Source organism: Nuphar pumila, chromosome 2, assembly GCF_984573655.1.
Source record: "Nuphar pumila chromosome 2, dmNupPumi1.hap1.1, whole genome shotgun sequence".
Lineage (NCBI taxonomy): Eukaryota > Viridiplantae > Streptophyta > Magnoliopsida > Nymphaeales > Nymphaeaceae > Nuphar > Nuphar pumila.
The window spans coordinates 76,042,592-76,064,225 of record NC_143250.1 but is presented as its reverse complement, the minus strand read 5'-3'; the positions used below and the strand labels follow the sequence as shown (position 1 = coordinate 76,064,225).

At 38.7% G+C, this 21,634-nt stretch overlaps 1 pseudogene; it reads left to right on the top strand.

Annotated features, from left to right (window-relative positions):
- Positions 1-4,381: 4,381 nt before the first annotated feature.
- LOC149845784 (uncharacterized) lies at positions 4,382-5,198 on the top strand (annotated as a pseudogene).
- The last annotated feature ends 16,436 nt before the right edge of the window (positions 5,199-21,634 follow it).

The window sequence follows — 21,634 nt, the reverse complement described above, 5'->3', positions numbered from 1 at the left end:
TCCATCTTTTTCCTGAGAAATGCTTTTCAACTCTAAATGTTTTCTAAGCATACATCATGTTTTTCCAACTTGCATTTTACAAAATTACATAGAACATGCCTGAATTCTTTATGCATCTAGTATAGAACACAATTTCGATGATTTAACTATGTCAAGCACATTTTGGTCCTTGGTTCGATTACCCCTGTTAAAGGCGGCAGGAACGGTCGAACCTCTTACCGATAGGTCGAGCCCCATCCCATGGATTTTCCCGCAAGTTTCAAAATAGAGGCGAGTATTTCAAAACAATTTCCAAAATCTGGTCAAGTTTGAATCGCGAAAGCATTTTCCTCTCTCTTCCGCAAGGAAGGGAAGACGGGAAAATTTTTGCGACGATAACAACACCATTGGCCTCTGTGCTGATATCTGAAACATGTATTCTGACTTTGGGGTACAAAACCAGCAACCACAATTTTACCTGTCGCCCCTTTTACAAGCTTACAGAAGTATAAATATCAGTGACATTTGCTGAGCTCGCAGGGCACATGGACTCTGGTATGTGCAACATGTGTATTGTGAAGATGCAATATACATGTCCTCACATATAAATGATTATGTTACAATGGATACATCCCCACACAGACACATATATCAAAAGAAGATTTGATGCAAACATTAATTGTCATGGGTGGCAGATGCAGCGTGAAAATAAGTGTAGAGCTTCACATTAGCATTAATGGGTGAGAGATCAAAGCAAACCAGTACCATGTGAGAATGACAGAAGTAAAGCCAGTGTAAACACCCCAAATTTTTTAAAATCTTTTAAATATTCCCTTTTTGCCCCTAAATTCATTTTTTGAGCAAATGAGTCATTTCAAATCTAAATTCCAGTTCATTTCTCAAGTTTTATTGAAATTAAATTCATTTCATATGTTTAAATTGATTTCGGATCTGGATCCATTGTCCAGATCCAAATCTAAGTCTCCTTGTTCAAATTTTAAATTATAGAAAATACCAAAAATAGTTTTTAAATAGCTCAGACAGTCCATTCGACATCCGTTTGGATCCATCACATTGTATTCCTCGATTCGAGTGTCAAAACTCGAACATTTTCTCAAAAACTGGGTCCAAACCCATTCTTCTAAAGAATTTTTCCAGAAATGGTCTGAAATTCTCAAGAAAATACTTTTGTAAATATTCTTTTTAGAAAAATACAAAAAATTAGGGTTTAGTCTTTGTTTTCTCTTTTTTTTTTATTCAAAAAATATAAAAAAATAAAAATATTGAGAAAAGAACAAAAAAATCAAAAGTAAATGAAGGAAGTTGCAGTGGTTTTTTTTTGAAAACCCGTTTTTGAAAAAAAAAAAAAAAACTTCTTTAGAAAAACCTCTTTTTGGAAATTTTTTTAGAAAAAGCCCCCCCTCTTTGCAAAAATTTGAAAAGTAAAGGGCCCCCCCTTAGAACTCATTTCTTTAGGGTTTCAGTAAAACCCTTTCGCAAGAGGATTGAGGATCCATGACGCATTTCCCACCTTATCTTCCAAACTCCCGAACCCTCCATGGCCAACCCCCCAGGTGCGACATCTCCACCGCCCATCGGCTCACCATTCTTCCTCCCCCACTCATCCCTAACAAACCCCTTTCGCAGGACCGCCATCGCCCTTCTTTCTGCCTACCCTCTCCCGCCTTCATCTATCTCTAACAAGATCCTCCATCTCCTCCCTCGTAAGCCCCCCATCTTCAACCGCATCCTCCTTTCCATCTTTAAAAAGGGACAAAGACTCTCTTCCTCCGGACCGCTTCTTCACCCCAGCACCCCTCTTTCACGCTTCCTCTTCTTCTCCCTCTTCTTCTCTTTCTTCTTATTTCCTGAGTTCTTCTTTCATCTAACCAAAAGGAGTCGACTACGAAGCACCTACAGTTGCAGGTAAGTAACTCCTTACTCTTTTAATCTTGCTTTTTTTTTAGAAATACCCTTTCCCTTTCATAACATCGTCTGGTTTTTTTTTTTCTCCTCTTCTTTTGATTTTTGTTCGACTTTCTTCTTTTCTTCGTAAAGCAAAATGGTGGGCTCGACCTGCCCATAGCAGGATCGACCCACCCTACGCAAAATCAACAGGAACCTTCAGGTTTCGATATTCCTTTTATTTTATAACAAAATTTATTCTCCTCAATCTTCAGCATTCGGCCTTTATTTAGATTGTTTTCTACATCCTGTTTCTTCTTCTTTTTTTTTTTATGTATACTTTTGTTCTTCTTGTGCTCTTTCATTTCCCCTTTACTGTAGATGTTTACATCGGGTGGTTTGTCTTATATTTGGTCTTCGATTTTAAATAGCATTTGATCACTCGCTCTGCTAAATAAATTTTAATCGCATTTTCTTTTTCTCTGGCCTGTTCAATTCAGCTTATCATTTCTGGTTTATTAGGATCCCTTGTATACGTATTGACTTCCCTTCCGTTTTCTAATTTCTTGTTTGCATTTTTTTTTTACTATTATTATGCATCTTATGAAGGTCGATTGCCTGTTATGTTCCATTCTGGTTGGGATTATCGGTTGATGTCTCCAGCTCCAATTATTTGTTTTCATTTTATATAGCAGCATTGATGCTGTGATTCACTCCCAGCATTATCATTCACGCCTCATCCCCACCTGTTCTTTTATTTCACTTCAGTAAATATCACTGTGATATCTCCTTCATGATTTTCTTTCGTAGGATCATACAGGTTCGTGATCAGATCATTTTGAGTATTATAATATAGGTTGCATTTGGTTTCCTTTGGATCATAGGTTGTGTTTGATTCTTTCATTGATTTTCGAGTTACTATCTATATCTTAAATATTGCTTCTAAGTTTCAATTTCCTAGTTGCCTTGCGACCTTTCTTGTAATGATAGGGCCCCTATTCCTGCATCTTATGACATTGGTAGTAATATTACTACTCCTATTCCGGAAGTTTTCCGGAAGACAAGACTTCAAGCATGGGTGAATTGATGCAAGGCAGATACATGGTTGTCTTTCAGCAAAGAAGAATCAGGTGGTGCCTCGAATTGATGGAATCTGCTCTTCGCATACAGCGTGATTTAATTGTCTTCCTGTGATGTTATAGTCATTTCCAGTAGATTTCTCTGTTGGTTTTGTACTCTAGGTTCTATTTTGAGGCCATAATATTATCCTATGATTGAATGTTGTGAGGGGTTTTATTGTTCATAATGATTTCCAAACAGGTGATGTTAGATGACTTAAAAGACATTGCGGAGAAGACTCTTGTCAAACATGAGTGATCATTCTGGAAATGTTACCTATAAACTAAGTAAATCATCATACTGGAGATAAAATTTCATTGGTCGGGCGTTGTGGTGATCGTGAAAAATTCTGCAGGGAAAGAGGACCCACTCAATAATTGGCTCATAGCGGTTGTGGTTTCCTGCAATCACTCTCAACACTCACACCCTCATGGTTATAAGTCAGATGTGATATTTGTCTTAAAATCAATGTCTAAATATGGACATTCATACAGGTTCGTGCACATTGGAATTAGCTCCACCAGGGTTTTATTATAATGAGGAATGTGAAGGCATGAGCAATTGCTTTGAAAATGGCCCAGGAATGAACCAGTTCGTTAACATTCAAACTTGGCACCTGGCCTTTTCTTTTCTTTGTTGCTTCCTATGTTGTTCTGCAAGTGGACCGTTGGACGAGGTTATTCCTCCCTGACTGAAGCTGGAATTCGGTGCAAATCGTGTTGGAGTAAGCTAGAAACAGTGGAGGAGTTAGAATTGAGGATATAGAGGCTTATGGCATAGCCTCTCCATAAAGCCAGCATTACTTCTGATTGGTGGTGGATTATTTGAAGGCCATTCATGCATCGCTCTCAGTCTATCTGCAGCAGTTGCAGCAGTGCAGTGATGCTATCAGAAATTTCTGTGGTGACTACCAGCAAATAGACATATTGGATTTAGTTGACTGAGGTGGCTGGAAACGTGTCATTAAAGGGTTATCTCGTAGAAGGAATGATTTACTATTGGTAATGTTTGAGACAACTCTAGATAAAATTGATGCTTTTCGCGGCTCAGAATTCTGCAAATGACTTTCAAATGTGTTTTAAATCATAAGATTGCAATGGCGTGTATGTTGCTGTTTTGCGAGACAGATTGAAAAACTTGTTACCTGTTGGTAAGAAGTCATACTCTGAATAAAAGGCATCTCTCAATGAAGCAGTGAAAAAGCTGAAACTACTGAAAAGGCATCGACAAAAGAGCAAAAGTAAAATTGCCAACAAAGAAGAGGCAATATGGACTGTGGCCCAGTCATGGAAGTCATGCCCAATTGGCACGCTACCATTTTTTTGAGCCCTGCTGGGAGGCTTCCTGTGTTTGAGAGGGTCAGCAATGACTCTGCATTCACAGAAACCACGCTGAAAGCATAACTTCCTTTATAAAAGGGAGTGTTGATGAGGAGTGAAAAGAGACAAATTCAAACCCCAATGAAAAATCTGCACGGAATAAGAGGTTAACATTCTGTGTTAAGGGAAACATAAGTGTTGGGAAGACTACATTCCTTCAAAGAATAGCCAATGAAACACTTGAATTGCGTGATCTTGTGGAAGTAGTTCCAGAGCCTATTTCAAAGTGGCAGGATGCTGGACCCGATCACTTTAATATTCTGGATGCCTTCTATGCAAAACCCCAGAGTAATCAAATGGTTTTCGTTTGTGTTGTGCCTAAAGCAAATTGGATGAATGAGATGGAGATCAGCATCTATGATTCATGGTTTGATCCTGTTGTTTCTTGTCTTCTTGGACTTACCCCTGATGGTTTTATATATCTGAGAGCTAGTCCTGCCACTTGCCATAAGCTAATGATGCTGAAGAAAAGAACAGAAGAAGGTGGCGTATCACTGGACTATCTGCATGACTTGCATGAAAAGCACGAGAGTTGTTTGTTCCCTTTTCAGAGTGGGAATCATGGGGTGTTATCAATTAGTTAATTGCCACTCCATATGGATAACTCCCTGCATCCTGATATGAGAGATCATGTATCTTATTTGGAAGGAAGCCATATGCCTGCTAGCATTCAAAAGGTGCCAACTTTGGTTCTAGATTATGAACCCAATGTTGATTTCAGCAAAGATATTGAAGCAAAGATATGCTCGCCAAGTTGCTGAATTTCTTGAATTTGTCGAAAAGGAGAAAAAGGTGCCCTCCCCTAAATCTGGTTAACCAATAGATTCTCCTACCTCATAATGGAAATTTCTGGACTCCAGATAAGAATCTTTCCAGTCTTCGACATTGAAATCGGTTGATTTTGTGTAGGCAATGTCATTCCTGTCTAGTTAGTTGCATGCATGCTTTGTTTGATTTTCTAGTTCTGTCTGTGTTTTGCTGTTGAAAATATTTTTGTGGCCATATACAACACAATACAGTCACCTATCATTCAATGTGTTGGAGTTTTATCAGCTATATTGTTGTTGAGATTGATCGGTTGATATTTTGTGAAGATATCTTCAAGTTATTGAAACCAGTTTACCATGAAATCAGAAGTAAAGTCTGATTAGAAATCAATGTAAGTCATCCAATTACTATAAGTCATCCAATCACTGTAAATTGTCATGTTTAGTTTCCAACATTTCCACATCATCTACACTGCCACAACACTGCAGATCTGTTGTAATGTGCATAAATACTGCATCTGTGCATTTTTATTTCACTTGTATGTTATATATTGATAAATTTTTTTACCATCATCATTACAGCACAATATTGTTTCATTACACATTGTCACTCGTACACAACCTCTGTCATCATCCTTGCAGCAATGTTTCGGCCATTTGCTGTGTAACCACATCAGCTACTGCAGCTACCTCCACCTCATTGTTAATATTGGTTGTATAACCTATTAACATCCTTCATTCCCTACTGTCACCACTGCTTGCACATAGCATTACACATAGCACCCACTGTAATTTCAATTCCCTACATCGATGTTGCTTTGATCCATGATGGTTAGTTGTCTTTTACATTAACTAATGTTGCATTGATGTATTTTCAAAATCCCTGTGTATGGCTTACATTGTATTTTACACACAGTCCCTTCACATTCAACATAGTGGGTATCATTCATTTATGTCACACATATTGGATGTGAGCATATATATATATATATATATAAATATCATGCTTGGATATATATATGTACGTATCTCTCTCTCTCTCTCTCTCTCTCTCTCTCTCTCTCTCTCTCTATATATATATATATATATATATATATATATATGTATTTCTTTCACATATGTGCATTGCCTACATAGAAATGTGTCAAATTCTTAAACATAACATCTGTGTGTTAAAAATTCAATATCATGTGCTAACTCTCTTTTTTTAGGAGGATATAAAAAGTTTGAATTTCTCTCTTGGACTAGAAATTTCTGATATTTGCAATTCAAAGTTATAATAAATTAGGTAGAAATGAGAAATTCATATTTCAAAGCTTTAGATAGAATGAGCATTGTAGATATCATAAATTGCTTATTTCCATGCTTTTTGCCTTTATTTCTCAAAAATCTCATAAATGGGATCACGAATGACACGTGCACCATTTCGTAAGAGGTAAATTAATCCTAAGTTGATGATTTACATCAATGGCCATAGTCAGGGTGTGGACAAAACTTAGGATTTTTATCTTTTACGAAATAACACCGGATCCATTTTCAAAATTCATCATATTTTCCTTAAATATCTTCTTCTTTTATTAGAATTTAACTTAAAATTAATTCAAAATATATACCAATGGCTATAGTCAGGGTATATTGAGAGTTAATTTCATTTTAAATTCTATAAAAGCACCAAATGTATTTTATTCTTCACCTGAATTTAAATATAGATTATTATATAATACATTCAATGACCATAGTCAGGGATGTATTATATCTTCAATCTTATTTTAATTCATTTCAAAGAATAAGATAGCTTTTCAAAATCCAATTTCAAAAATTTAAATTCATCCAGCATATAGGATAGAATTGCATCATATTTTCAAAATTCCTTTTCAAAAACTCCAAGTGATTAATATCTTCTTCAATCAATCTTCAATCTCTGTAAATCCAATTCATCCTTTCGATTTTTCAAATTCTATTTCATTTTCAAATCTCAAAGTTCAATTTAAACTTTGAGATTTCAAAATTCATTTTATATTCAAAATCAGATTTCAAGGTTCAATTTGACTTTGAAACTCCAATTCCAATCCAACTCAAAGTTCAATTTAACTTTGAGGTCCTTGATTCACCTTCTAAAAATCGAATTCAAGTCCCAAATTCAAAGTCCAATTCGACTTGGAAATTCATTCACCTTCTGCATTTAACTCCAAATCCACTTTTAGGATCCATGATTCAACACTCATATTGGATCTCAGACTTCAGATCCAATTCCATTTTAGGATCCAGAATCCAATTCTATTTTTGGATCTCAAACTTCAGATCCAATTCCATTTTAGGATCCAGAACTCAACTTCCATCTTGAATCTCAAACTTCAGATCCAAATCCATTTTAGGGTCCAGAATCCAATTCCACTCTGGATCTCAGTCTTCAGATCCAAAATCTATTTTAGGATCCAGAACCCAATTCTACATTGGATCTCAGATCTCAGATTTTAAATCCATCTTTAGATCCAATTCCGTTCCCAATTCTAAATTTTAAATCCAAGTTCATTTTCAGATCTCATCTAAACTCCCTAAATCCATTTCTATTCTTAAATACCATTTGATCATCTCAGATCCATTCCAAACTTAAAAATCCAAATTCAATTCCATCTCAAGTATTCATTTCCTTTCCTAAATTCAAATTCAAATTCAAAGCCCATTTTTAACTTTGAAACTTCATTTCCTTTCACTTTAAAGCTTCAAGTCATTCTTTCTCATTTATTTTCCCAACTCTGATTTACTTCAAAGACTTAGAACTTCTCTGATCTATCTCAAGTTCTAAGTTAAATTCAAACATTTCTTCATTCTCTTACCAAGTTCATCTCAGAATACTTGGAAATTTCTAAGACATCTTTGAAAAGAGCATACATCCTCGCATTGCACAAGCATGATTCTTTGTGCATTTAGAGTTAGAATAAATTCTTAGATTATATTTAGGCAAAGCAAAAGGTATAGATTCGATCCTTGGTTCAATTACCCTTGGTAAAGGCGCCAGGAACGGTCGAACCTCGTACCGACGAGCGAATCCCGTCTCTCCATTTTCCCGCAATATTTTCAAAAAAACGGAGGCGAGTTAAATTTCTAAATATTTTCAAATAAAGGTCAAGTGAGACCGCGCAAAAGAATTCCTCTTCTCTCTCTTTCTTTCTTTTCTCTTCTCTCTTTCTTTTCTTTCTTTTATTTTCTTCCCTTCAAAAAGGAGGAAAATAGAGGTTAGAAAAGGGAAAGAGAAGGAAGAGAGAGAAACCACAAGAGAGAGGAAAAATTTTGCGATGATCACAGTTTTGGCGACCATGATGGGACATCGTCTTCATCCGGTTGGATCTATGCCTTTGCTTTGCTTTTATATAATCTAAGTCTTTATTCTAACATATGTCAGCTACATTTTCTTGCAAAACCTTAGGAGCCTAGACTCTGTCCTAAAGTTGACATCATTGCATATAGGATCTAAGTATGGTTTGGTAGGACTATATTGAGGAGATTATTCCATGTTCACATTAGACTTAGGTCTTAAATACAACTCTCCTCAATTTTAGGAATTGAATGCAAACAATGTATGCAAGTGTATGCTTCTTTTCATTTAAAATCTATCTCTTTAGGACTTGCATTAGAGCCTTCTGATTTTATTACATGTTGATCATATTTTGAAAACATCCCTACCTACATTTGTCCCGGTGTTCACATTGCTGGGCTGTCTCACTGAACCATAGTTCGGGAGAGAGCCTCACAACTGGACCACTTATTTGGGTTCGCGCCCCCCTACCACGTACCTAAGGGCCATAGTCCGAGGTATATCAGTAGGTGCTCAAGGATGTTGGGAAGCCATTACCTTAGAACTGAAGAGATATCTTATATGCCACGTACTTCGAGCTTCGGCTTGAGTATATCGGCATACCTTGATTGGAATCAGATGATATAAATCTTAGAGTTAGGATTAAGGTCCTATCAGCCATTTCAAATATTGTATATAGAGTCAGCTTTAGGGAGTGTTGTTTGTATATCCTTGCTTGTATATCTGTGATTGTGTGATATTTTCCTTATATTTTCCAAAACCCAGGGTATATGTTTCAAAATGTCCTCTTTATTTTTAAAACCCAGGTGTATTTTTCTTTATCCTTTTCTTCTTCTTCTTCTAAAAATTCTTCAAAAAAAATCTTTTGATCCTGCCTGCAAGTTCTTAAAATTTTAAATCTTTACCATTTGTTCTCAAATTTCATTTATTCTTTTATTTTCTTCTGATTTTATATTCTTGTTTATGTTTTCATAAAAATCTCTTTCCGTCAAGAGATATCCTTTTCAAAATGGTATTTTCTTTCATATTTTAGTTGGTTACTCTCCTCGTGGAGTAAACAACACGATTTTGTGGCGACCCCATCCCTAGTAATGGGATACAATTTTTAGATTTACTTCTCTCAGAAGTACATTTCAAATCACATTTCACGATTTCTCATGTGATATCATTTCCAAGATTTACATTTTCTAAATATTTCAATCATTCAAAGCAAACATCATGTTTTCAAATGTGCATTTTCTGAAAATTCATAGCACATGCCTGATTCTATGTGCATTTAGAAATTAGAATATGATTTAGACAAGTTGAATAGAGTAGAGCATAAGATTGATCCTTGGTTCAATTACCCCTGTTAAAGGTGGCAGGAACGGTTGAACCTCGTACCGACAGGCGAGTCCCATTCTACGGAATTTTCCCGCATTTTAAAACGGAGGCGAGTTATTTTCAAAAACTTTTCAAAGGTCAGTTTGACTCGCAAAAAGTTAAAAATTTTGCGATGATAACAGATTTGGCGACCGTGATGGGACTTGTCTTCGCTTGATCAATCTAATGCTCTACTTAGTTCAAATTGTCAAAATCGATTTCCATGGAATGTCAGCTTTGATTTATGATATCATGTGAACCTAGGAGCCTAGACCTGAACCCAGCTGACATGGAATGCATATAGACTAGGTATGGTTTGGTAGGACCATATTGAGGAGAATTATTCATGCTCACATAGACTTAGGTCTAATACAACACTCCTCAATTTAGGAATTGTATGAAAACAATGTTTGCTTCTTCAAATATTTCAAAATTCTATCTCTTTAGGACTTAGAGCCTTCTGTTTGATTGCATGTGCTCATGTTTTTCAAAAATCACCCTACCTATATTGTCCCGGTCTTCACGTTGCTGGGCTCTCTTCCAGAACCATAGTTCGGGACAGAGCCTCACAACTGGGCCACCTATTTGGGTGAAAACCCCCCTGCCACGTACCAAGGGCTATAGTCCAACGTATATCGGCAGGTGCTCAAGGATGTTGGAAAACTTGAACCTAGAACCGGAGAAATTGATTTTATGCCACGTACATTGAGCCTTGGCTTGAGTATATAGGCATAACTGGATTGGATACAGATGATCTGAACCTTAGAGTTAGGATTAAGGTCCTACAACCATTTCAAAATTTGTGCATCTAGAGTCAGCTTTTAGGGAATGTTGTATGTGCATACTTGTTTATGCAGAATGTGATTGAATGTGTTATTTTCTTTTTATTTTCCATATTTTCCCAATTTTCTAAAATACTGGACGATTTTCTCAAAATTCCCCAATCTATGTATTGTCCATGTTTTAAAACCTTGGACGATTTTTCAAATACTTCATTTTCCATTTTTCATCAAACCCTGGACGATTTTCCAAATTTTCCTTAATTTCCTTCAAAACTCCAGGTGATTTCCCATCTTTAATGTCTTCTGGATCTCGAATTTCCTACTTTATTTTTATCCTGCCTGCATTTTCCTCAAATTTCCTGTATTTTCCCAAGTCTTATTCCAATCTTCCATGTTTTCCACTCTGATGGCATCCAATCAGCTTGATTCAGTCTTCCCTGAGGGTCACATCTCCTACGAGGTGCGACAAAGTCTTCCCGAACATCGATTCCTCAGCACCGGATCCTTCTTTCCCCGGTGGTATTATTCATGGTTCAAGAACTTCTCTCGTATATTTCTGGACCATCTGGACGATTGTGGATTGGAACTGGCGTCCGCAGTGGGAAAGCAGACAGTCAACGACAACTTGATTCATGCACTAGCAGAGCGGTGGAATCCGAGCACTTCTACCTTCTGGTTCCCGTGGGGCGAGATGACAATACTGATGGATGAATTTTCAGAGATTATGGGATTGCCCGAGCCAGCCGGTCAGCCTGGAGATCCATTGGAGAAACAGTTTCTGATTAATGTTAAGGGTCTGGACCCTAAGGATGCCTTAGCTCGCATGACAGGACGCAAGTCTTGGCCATTGATAGAAGAGGATGGAAACGAATATGTGGATCTGCTCGAAATCTATAGACAGTATGGGACATTTGTGGAAGTCAGCTCGCTGTCCAGAACAACTCGAGAGAGAATTCAGCACGCGATGGTTCTGTGCACGGTGGGATTAGCTTTCTTTCCCGATGGACGGAATTACATGGATATCAGAATAGTTCAGCTTATGAGGAGATGGGGAAGTCGACAGACCAGCCACCTCTCAATAGCCATGGCCGCACTCGCTTTTCTATACCGAGGGTTGACTCGTTTCGCACTCGGAGAGTCGATCCTAGTCGAAGGGTGCACCTATGCCTTGCAGTCTTGGTTCCTCCGACATGTGCCAGTCCGAGCCAGTTCCTTCAGATACAATGGTGAAAAGCTTCTTCCAGGTGCGCGATACCGGTTCTTGATCGACAACCTTCATGAGGAAGAGGTTGTATGGGACTACTTTGATCGCCAGGAATCACCTCCCAGATATACTTATGCATACGGCAAGCGATTCAGGCTACTTGGCTCGTTTTTCTGCGCATACTATCATCCAGAGCGGTGTGTCAGGCAGTTCTCTCAGAGGCAGAAGCGCGTAGAGATTCGTCCACTAGTCGGGGTTCTGCCAGAATTTGATCTTGCATCAGATCAGTGGTCTGGAGAATACCATTCTGCCAGACATGGCTGGGATTCCTTTGTCAGTCTTACTATTTTTCCTGGTCCTCGTGTATCTTCTGATTATCCAGAGTGGTGGAAAATTGTCTGTCCCCCTCCCCTCTGTCAAGTGTATTATTGATAAAATCATGTTTTTCCCCTCAATAAAATTCCTTTATTTTACATTTCACTTTGGTTTGACGACCTCGCCTAGGTAACAAGGCATATTTTCAGTTGTTTATCTTGCAAAGAATAGCAACACAATTGTCGTAATCCCAGCGACGACTCAATCCCTAGTAATGGGATATTATTTCAATTGTCTACCAAAATTCTCAACAAATATTTTCCTCCAAACCAAATTTCCTTCAGAAGCCTAACCATCAGTTCTGCCCTGCAGAGAGCATCAGCAATATCCAAGAGAAAATTTGTGATACCCGATGGTTCATACAAGATCCAGAAAGAAAACCACATCAGTTGAAGGCGTCGCGTACTCAGTAGCTTCAGAAGAAGAGATGGACTCACCTCGATCAATCCAGAGTCAGGGTCAGCAGGCGGATGATGGCATCGATCCCCAAATGTATGTCATGTTCAAAAAAATGATGACCAAGATGCTGGCAGAGCAAGCTGAGGCCAGTACTGAGCAAATTCAGACCAAACAGAAAGATAAGGGTCATGCCGTCAAGAATGTGAAGATCAGCAAAAAGCAGAGTCGTCACGAGGAAATATCTGATGAGTCAGAATCAGCTGACGATGCTGACAAGGAATGTGAAAATAAATATGAATTCAAAAGGTCGACTCAGGGTCTGGGGTCGGCTTACAAATCCAAAAACCAGTCTGTTGACGACCCTACCCAGTCACAGCTAAAAGACATGATGAAAATGGTCAAAGATCTGCAGGCCCGCGACAAGGGCAAGAAAGTCTTCACCAGCGAAGACTTCTATGATGGTTTAGATGGGGACGACGATCTGGATAATCTCCCCAGAAAATTTATCAAGTTTGATGGTTCTGGCGACCCTAAGTCTCATCTCGCCATGTTTTTTGCTGAATGTTCATGATTCAAGCGTGACAATCGGGCACTCTTCCTTTGCTTCCCTCGCAGTCTGGAGGGAACGACAGCTAAATGGTACTCGGAGCACATCAACCCCATAGAGCTGAAAGAATTTGATAAGGTGGTAAATATGTTCATTGAGTGCTTTCTGTTCAATGCTGAGGCGCTCCCGACCCTCAGCCACTTCTGTGGCCTGAAACAGAGAGAAAATGAAAAAGCTAGAGACTTCATCCACCGCTGGAGGTCAGCTTGCAACAAGATGAGAGACCCCATATCAGAAGGGCATGCTTTGTCCTTGATTCTAAGCAATTTCTCGCAGCCTCTAAAAGGCCTCATCTCCACCGCACCATCCAGAACCTTTATAGAGTTAACAGAGCGAGCCGAATGGCTCGAATTGAGTATGGAGAATGGTTTCTATGAAGGTTTCACTTTCACCAAGAACAGCGGCCAGAACGAGTCAAAGAAGGAGACTCACTTCACTAATTCTGTCAGTAATAATAAATGGAATCATCGCAAGGGGCAGAATAGAGACTTCTGTTATGGGGCAGGAGGTTCAAACAGGAATGATCAGAAAGGGAAGCCGATCCCGCAATTCAGCAAGCCGCTAGCGCAGGGATCAAAACCTCGAGAGAAAGTGAAGCATGAAGGATGGAGCTATGACAGGAAATTCACTCCATTAGATCAATCACTCGAGACTGTGCTCGAGTACATGTTGACCAAGGAGATGGTCAAGTTGCCAAGGCTGGCCGATCCTCCCGTTCCTATGGGAAAATTCAAAGGCCAATTCTGCAAGTTCCACAGAACAGTGGGACACAACACTGAGAACTGCTTCGTTCTGAAGAATATTGTTCAGGACCTTATTGATAAAAATCTTCTGGTAGAAGGTGCGAAAGATGAAAATATAGATATTCTAAAAGAGCCATTTCCTCGTCATTCTACAGTAGTCATCACCGAACAGTCATTTCAACCACAGGAGCATATCAGGCCGTGCTCTGAAAATGACATGCAAGCTCAGCATCAAGTCCTGGTATTGCAGCAGTCTCGGTCCAAGGCCCAGAAGATGGACCTTATTTCAGCTTTCGGCAAATTGAAAGTATCTGACAAGCCCGCTGGGATATCTCCCGAGGTAGCCAGAAGTATGTCATGGCTCCCTAAGCATCTCATTAAATCCGTCCCAAAGAAAAGCGGGACATCCACTCTAAAGCCTATTACAGCATTATCCAATGTCTCAATTTTGGACTTAACCCAAGCTTCCACTAAACATCAGCAAGTATTAAATAATCTATTGCAGAAAATCAAGGTGAAACCAAGCATAACTCCGGAAGACATGGCCCACATAGTCAATCAGTCCATGACTAATGCTCCAGTTACTTTCTCCGATGAGGATCTCCCTAAGCCTCATGTGTTCCATAACAACGCCTTGTATGTTGTGGTTCGAACCAGAGGGATGACAGTTCCTCATGTACTGATCGATGGAGGCAGCAACCTCAATATATGTCTGGAAATGACCGCCAAAGCTTTCGGCATAAAAGAAGAAGAATACATTCCAGATCCAATCACCATTTATGGGTTCGACAATCATGGCCAAACAGCGAAAGAAAAAATATTCCTAGAGATCTTCATTGACTACTCGGTCCATTCAATTCTGTTTCACGTGGTCAATGTGCCGCCCACTTATAATCTACTTCTCGGGAGACCATGGATCCACAACACAAACGCAGTACCGTCTACTCTTCATCAGTGCATCAAGTGGTCAAAAGGTGGTATGATCACGACAGTCTTAGGCGAAGATCCAGAGCAGAGGCTAGAACAGCCCATGGTTCCCAGGCCCTCTTTCACTACTGATATCCCTAGCATTAGGGGTATTGAAGAGGTCAGCTTCGAAGAGGATTCAGGAATCATGCAGACGGCAGAGCGACCCGAGCATACAGTGGCTGCGACCCGATGGGGAGGTCCACAGTTCTTCAAGATAGGAGGACGAATTGATTACAGCACACTTAAGGATCATCCGCTATTCTCCCAATTTATGAAAGCTAAGAAGGGATTTAATTTATTAGTGAAGCATGGCTACCAGCCTTTCCAAGGCTGAGGCAAAAATGAAGATGGTCGTCTTGAACCAGTGATTTCTCAGCACTGCCCTAAAAGAACCGGATTGGGCTTTAATGGCCAAAGATCTCAGAAAGGGACTGTTTTCATTAAGGGAGCGCATTAGAAGAATTCCTTTGTCTTTCCTTTTCTATTCTTTTGTCGGGATGATATCCCATTTCATTTTCATCATTGTCATTTTGATTAATTCTATCTTTCAATAAAGTTGTCAGTTTCCTTTGTCTATCTTGATGCCGTTTGTCTCTTTACTCCTTAATATTAAATCTTCACAAAATTGAAATTATTTTGCTCTTTTATCTTTCCAATTATTTTCAATAAAAGCAATTTATTTCATGATGAGCAATTTCCCTAAATCAATTTATCCTCCAATTTTCAGAATGTCTTCCCGATCTATCAAGAAGCTCGTCTTTAATCCAAAAGCTTGTTCGAAATCAGCAATAATTCATCAGGTCAGAATAAGAGCAAAATGTGGTCAAACTGCAAAACAGTCAGAAGAATCCGCAAAGTTCGATTCAGCTCTTCAGGAACGGCCAGAATTTGCATCGGTTCAGAAGCAAGATGAGCCATCATCCTTAGTTCAAGATCCGACTGAGGATATCAATATCGGATCAGAAGACGATCCTAGAATTCTCAAAATTGGCATTGGTTTGAGCCCAGGAGAGAAAGAAAGGCTCACTAATTTCCTCAAGCAGCATGAAGAAGTATTCGCATGGACTTATGAGGATATGCCAGGTTTAGATCCGAAATTGGTGGAACATCGCCTCGTTTTGAAGCCTGAGGCGAAACCAGTCAAGCAGAAGTTGAGAAAAATGGATCCTCGAATCGAGCAACAGGTCAAGGAAGGACTTGAGGATCTGCTTAAAGCAGGATTCATTCGAGCAATTGATTACCCGGATTGGTTGGCGAATATCGTAGCAGTTCCTAAGAAGAATGGTAAAGTGCGAATCTGTATCGACTTTCGTGATCTCAATAAAGCCACTCCGAAGGATGACTATCCGCTCCCAAACATTGATCTCCTAGTCAATAGCACAGCCGGGCATGCTATGTTTTCCTTTATGGACGGATACTCCAGATATAATCAAATCAAGTTGGCCGCTTGTGACCAATCCAAAACATCCTTTACCACGCCATGGGGCACTTTCTGTTATACAGTCATGCCTTTTGGGCTCAAGAATGCTGGAGCCACTTATCAGTGCGCTATGGCCATTATATTCCATGATCAGATGCACAAAATCATGGATGCATATGTCGATAATATTCTGGTGAAATCCAAAGACGAGGAAGATCACATCGAAGCTCTCAATCAAGTTTTCAAGCGACTCATTCTTTACAAGCTAAGACTCAATCCACAAAAATGTGGTTTTGGAGTCGAATCAGGCAAGTTGCTAGGCTTCTTGGTCAGCAAGAAGGGGATAGAAATAGATCCTGCTAAGGCCAAAGCTATCATTGGCATGCCGCCCCCGACTAATCTCAAAGAATTGCGTAGCCTTCAAGGACGCATGCAATCAATTCGGCGATTCATTTCTAATTTGGCCATGAGATGTGAGCCTTTCAATCATTTGCTTAGAAAAGGAGTGAGGTTCGAATGGGGACCAGAGTGTCAGCAGTTGTTCGAACGCATCAAGAAATATCTTCTCAATCCTCCTGTTTTAAAGCCGCCAGAATTAGGGAAACCCCTATTGCTATACATTTCAGTTAATCAAGTTGCTTGCGGCGGATTCCTGGCGCAATACGAAGAAGGTAGCTTGATAGAACATGCCATTTACTATGTGAGCAAGACCTTTATTGATTATGAGAAGAAATACTCTCAGATAGAGAAGACATGCCTAGCCATGGTATGGATGTGTCAGAAATTGAGACATTATCTATTGGTGTCTGAAGTCAAGATTCTATCTAAATTAAATCCTCTCAAGTACGTTCTTGAACAACCATTTCTCAGCGGACGGATCGCCAAATGGCAAGTCCTATTAATGCAATACGACTTTGAATATGTCTCTCAGCAATCTATCAAAGGCCAAGCAATTGCAGACCAATTAGCAGATTTTCCTCTAGCAGAGGATGTTAAAGCTGAGGATGATTTCCCCGATGAGCGGCTCTGCAATATTCAAGAATCCCCAATTTGGAATTTATTCTTCGACGGTTCCAAGAATATGGCAGGCATAGGAATCGGAATTCTGCTAATCACACAAGAGAAAGAGATGATTCCCTTTTCTCTTAAACTGGATTTTCAGTGCACTCATAATATGGCCGAGTATGAAGCTTTGATACAAGGTCTGAAAATTCTACAGGATTTCAATGTCAAAAGAGTGCATGCTTATGGCGATTCTTTGTTAATCGTCAATCAAGTTCTGGCCGAATGGCAAGTGAAAGATCAGAAATTACTTCCTTACCAGAAGATTGTCTCAGCTCTTGCCAACAAATTCGAAGAATTCCAACTTTTCCATATCAAGAGAGATTTCAATCAAGTTGCAGACAGTTTAGCTAATCTGGGATCCATCATGTCTTTCAGGAGTGGAGAATCTTGTCGCTCATTTGAAATTGGCAGACTTGATCAACCCGCTTTCGTCCCAATAGAGCAGATAAACCAGGCTGAGCAGAAGAAGAAGCCTTGGTATCATGATATCAAGAATTTCATTAAAACTGGCGAATTTCCTCCAGAATTATCAAAGAGAGAGCAGCGAGCAATTCAACGCATGTCTGCTCGATATTTTATTCTTGCCGACGTCCTTTATCGTCGTGGATTCAGTTCTGAGTATTCCAGATGTTTGGACGAAGAAGAAGCCAAAGAAGTTGTGCAATAAGCACATGAAGGCATTTGCGGTGGTCATGTTGGCTATCAGACTCTCGTCAAACAAATCATCCGAGCAGGATATTATTGGAGAACTATGCAACAAGATTGCTATCGTTTTGTAAAGAAGTGCGTTCAATGTCAGATGCATGCGCCTTCCATTCATGCGCCGGCGACATACTTGCAATCTGTCGTCTCTCCATGGCCATTTTCCATGTGGGCTTTCGATGTTGTAGGCCCCATCACTCCTTCAGCCTCCAATGGTCATAAATATTTTCTTGCCGCAACAGAATATTTTACTAAATGGGTAGAAGCAGTCACTCTACGCACAGTAGAAGGTCGACACGTGGTTTCTTTCATCCTTTGCCGTTTTGGTATACCGCATGATATTGTGTCGGATAATGGCAGTCATTTCAAGAATGAGAGAATGAGGACATTCTGCTCAAAGTTCAAAATTCATCATCATTTTTCCGCTCCTTATTATCCTCAGGGGAATGGTCAGACAGAGGCCACCAACAAGATTCTGATTCGAATCCTGGAACGAACTTTAGAAATGGGCCGTGACTGGCATGAAAAGATTCATGATGTATTATGGGCATACAGAACCACCATTCGAACTCCAACGAATGCTACTCCGTCAGAACTTGTCTACGAAACTGAAGTAGTACTACCTCTACATGTTCAGAAACCTGCTCTGAAATTTGCATCACTTCTAGAATTACCTCTTGATCAGTATCAGCAACAGCGACTGGTACAACTTGATTTGCTCGATGAAAGAAGGCTCAGAGCAGCAGAGCATGCTCAATCCTATCGCCAAAGGATAGCCCGACAATATGCAAAATCTGTCATTGAGAGAAAATTTCGGGTCAATGATCTAGTGCTCAGATCAACAGCTTACCTCAGGCACCGCCCGGGTGGCAAATGGTCGTCGAATTAGGAAGGTCCTTATGTTGTCAAAGAGGCACTACCTCGCAATTCATATCGGCTCATCAATGCTGATGGAATAGAATTACCAGATCCCATCAATGCTCGACATTTGAAAAAATTCTATACTTGAACAATTCCCTATTCTTTGTAATTCTTCCAAATTTTCTTCAATAATAATCAAAATTCTTTTTCCCAGTTACACTGGGGCATTTTAAAATTTTGTTTTTATCTACAAATATCCTGTATGCAGGCAGGATAAACAAATCTCTCATTTCACGCACTTATGCATTCATGTGCATCAATTTGCATTCATTTTCATGCAATCGCATTAATAACGATTTGGTCAGTATTGAGATTTCAATTATCAATCCCATCACAATTCCTAACGATTCAAGATTGAAAGACAATCACCAGAACTGAACCAAGATCCAGTATCCAAACTAGTACATTTTTAAACCGGTATGCATACCGGTATCCTTTCAAAATCGAGCACTCGTGTTAGTGTTCCACTGAATGGTCATGTCAGTCGACCTCTTGAGTTCAGTCTTCGTGCTGATCACTCATCAAATTCCAAAATTCCCAAATTCTAATTTCCAATTTCCAAATATCAATTTCCAAATTCCAAAATTCCAAAATTCCAAAATTCTAATTTCCAATTTCCAAATATCAATTTCCAAATTCCAAAATTCCAAAATTCAAAATTCCAATTTCCAAATTTCGACCTTTTGGTCACCTAATACCCAATTCCAAAAATTTTTTTTCTTGCGAGAGACCCTTTGTATAGGGAGAGTTCGAGGGAGCTCGCTCTTTTCGCATGCTATCCAATTCGTTCACTTAGCCCCTTTTTAGGGAGAGTTTGAAGGGACTCGTGTCTTTGTGAACCGTTTGCAAAACAAAATTCCAAATTTCACACAAGGAACCCTTTTTATAGGGAGAGACTCGACGGAGACTTGCTTTCTTTGTGGCCCCCATAATTTCAGACTAGGCCATTTCATCATGAAGGACCCTCTTTTCAGGGAGAGTGTGATGAACTCGTTCCTTCATGACCAATTTACCAACCTCACCAATTCCAGCCTGTGATCATGCAAAATTTTTCCTCTTGTTCCTCTTTTCCTTCTCTTTGCCTTTCTAGCCTCTATTTCCCTTTTTAAAGGGGGAAATAAAAGACAGAAAATAAGAGAGAAAAGAAAAAGGAAGAAGGGAGAGGAACTCTTTTGCAAGGTCTCATTTGACCAAAGAAATATTTTGAAAAATCACTCGCCTCCGTTTTGAAAATTTTGCGGGAAAATGGAGAGACGGGATTCGCTCGTCGGTACGAGGTTCAACCGTTCCTGGCGCCTTTACCAGGGGTAATCGAACCAAGGATCGAATTTATGCCTTTTTGCTTTGCTAAAACATTATCTAAGTATTTATTTTAAGTCCTAAATGCATATTGAATCATGCTTGTGCAATGATTTTGAACTTGAGAAGAATGCATATTTTAGAAATACTTCAGAAAATTTGAGAATTTCCAAGTGATTTTGGGAATAAATTTTGAAAATATCCTTTAAGAAACGGCCCGAAAATTCAGAAATTGACTTAAAATTTATTGAAGAATATTATAAATCGCAACAACGATTTTCTAAAAGAAGCGATAAATCGCAATATCGTAAATCGCAGAATGATTTACTAAAAGTCATTGTAAATCGCACAATGATTTATGGAAAGACATGGTAAATCGCACAATGATTTATGGAAAGACATGGTAAATCGCAATAGCGATTTACTGAAGGATGTCACCAATCAGATGACGATTTTTGAAATTCAAGAATTTGAAATGAATTTGAAAGCATTGAAATTGAAGATCTGAAAATCGAACTCAAAGTCAAGTTTTTTAGAATTTGAGGTTAGAATTGATTTAAGAATCGAGATTGGGGTTTTGAGAGAAATAAGAAATAAATTTCAAAGTTGGAATGTAAAATTCAAAGATAGAAAAATAAAATTGAAAATTGGGAATCAAAAATGGGTATTTGGAATGGGATTTAAAGTTAGAGGGAATCGAAAATGAAATTTAGGAAATAAGATTGAATTTATGAAGTAGAATGAAATAATGACTTGAAATTTAGGAATGGAAAACATCTTTTGAAAACTATTCCAAAATTCACTTGGAAATTTGAAAATGGCTTCAAAGAGGTGGAAAATGCTGATACAATTCTATCTTAAATGATGAATGCATTAAAAGAAATTTGAAATTAGGTTACGAAAAGCATATTTCATTCTTTAAGTGAATTGAAATAAGATTGAAGATATAACACATTTCTGACTATGGCCATAAAATGTATTATATAATAATCGTATTTAAATTCATTTGAAGAATAAAATACATTTTGGTGCCTTTATAGGGTTTAAAATAAAATTAACTCTCAATATATCCTGACTATGGCCATTGATATATGTTTTGAGTTGATTTTAAATTAAACACTGATAAAGGAGGAAAATATTTAGAAAGACATGATGATTTTTGGAAAGAGATTCAGTGTGGACCCAATGTTATTCCATAAAAGATGAAAACCCTAAGTTTTGTTCACATTTTGACTATGGCCATAAATGCAAATCATCAACTTAGGATTTAATCACCTTTTATTAGAATGGTGCTCGTGCCATTCGTGTTTCACCATAGTGT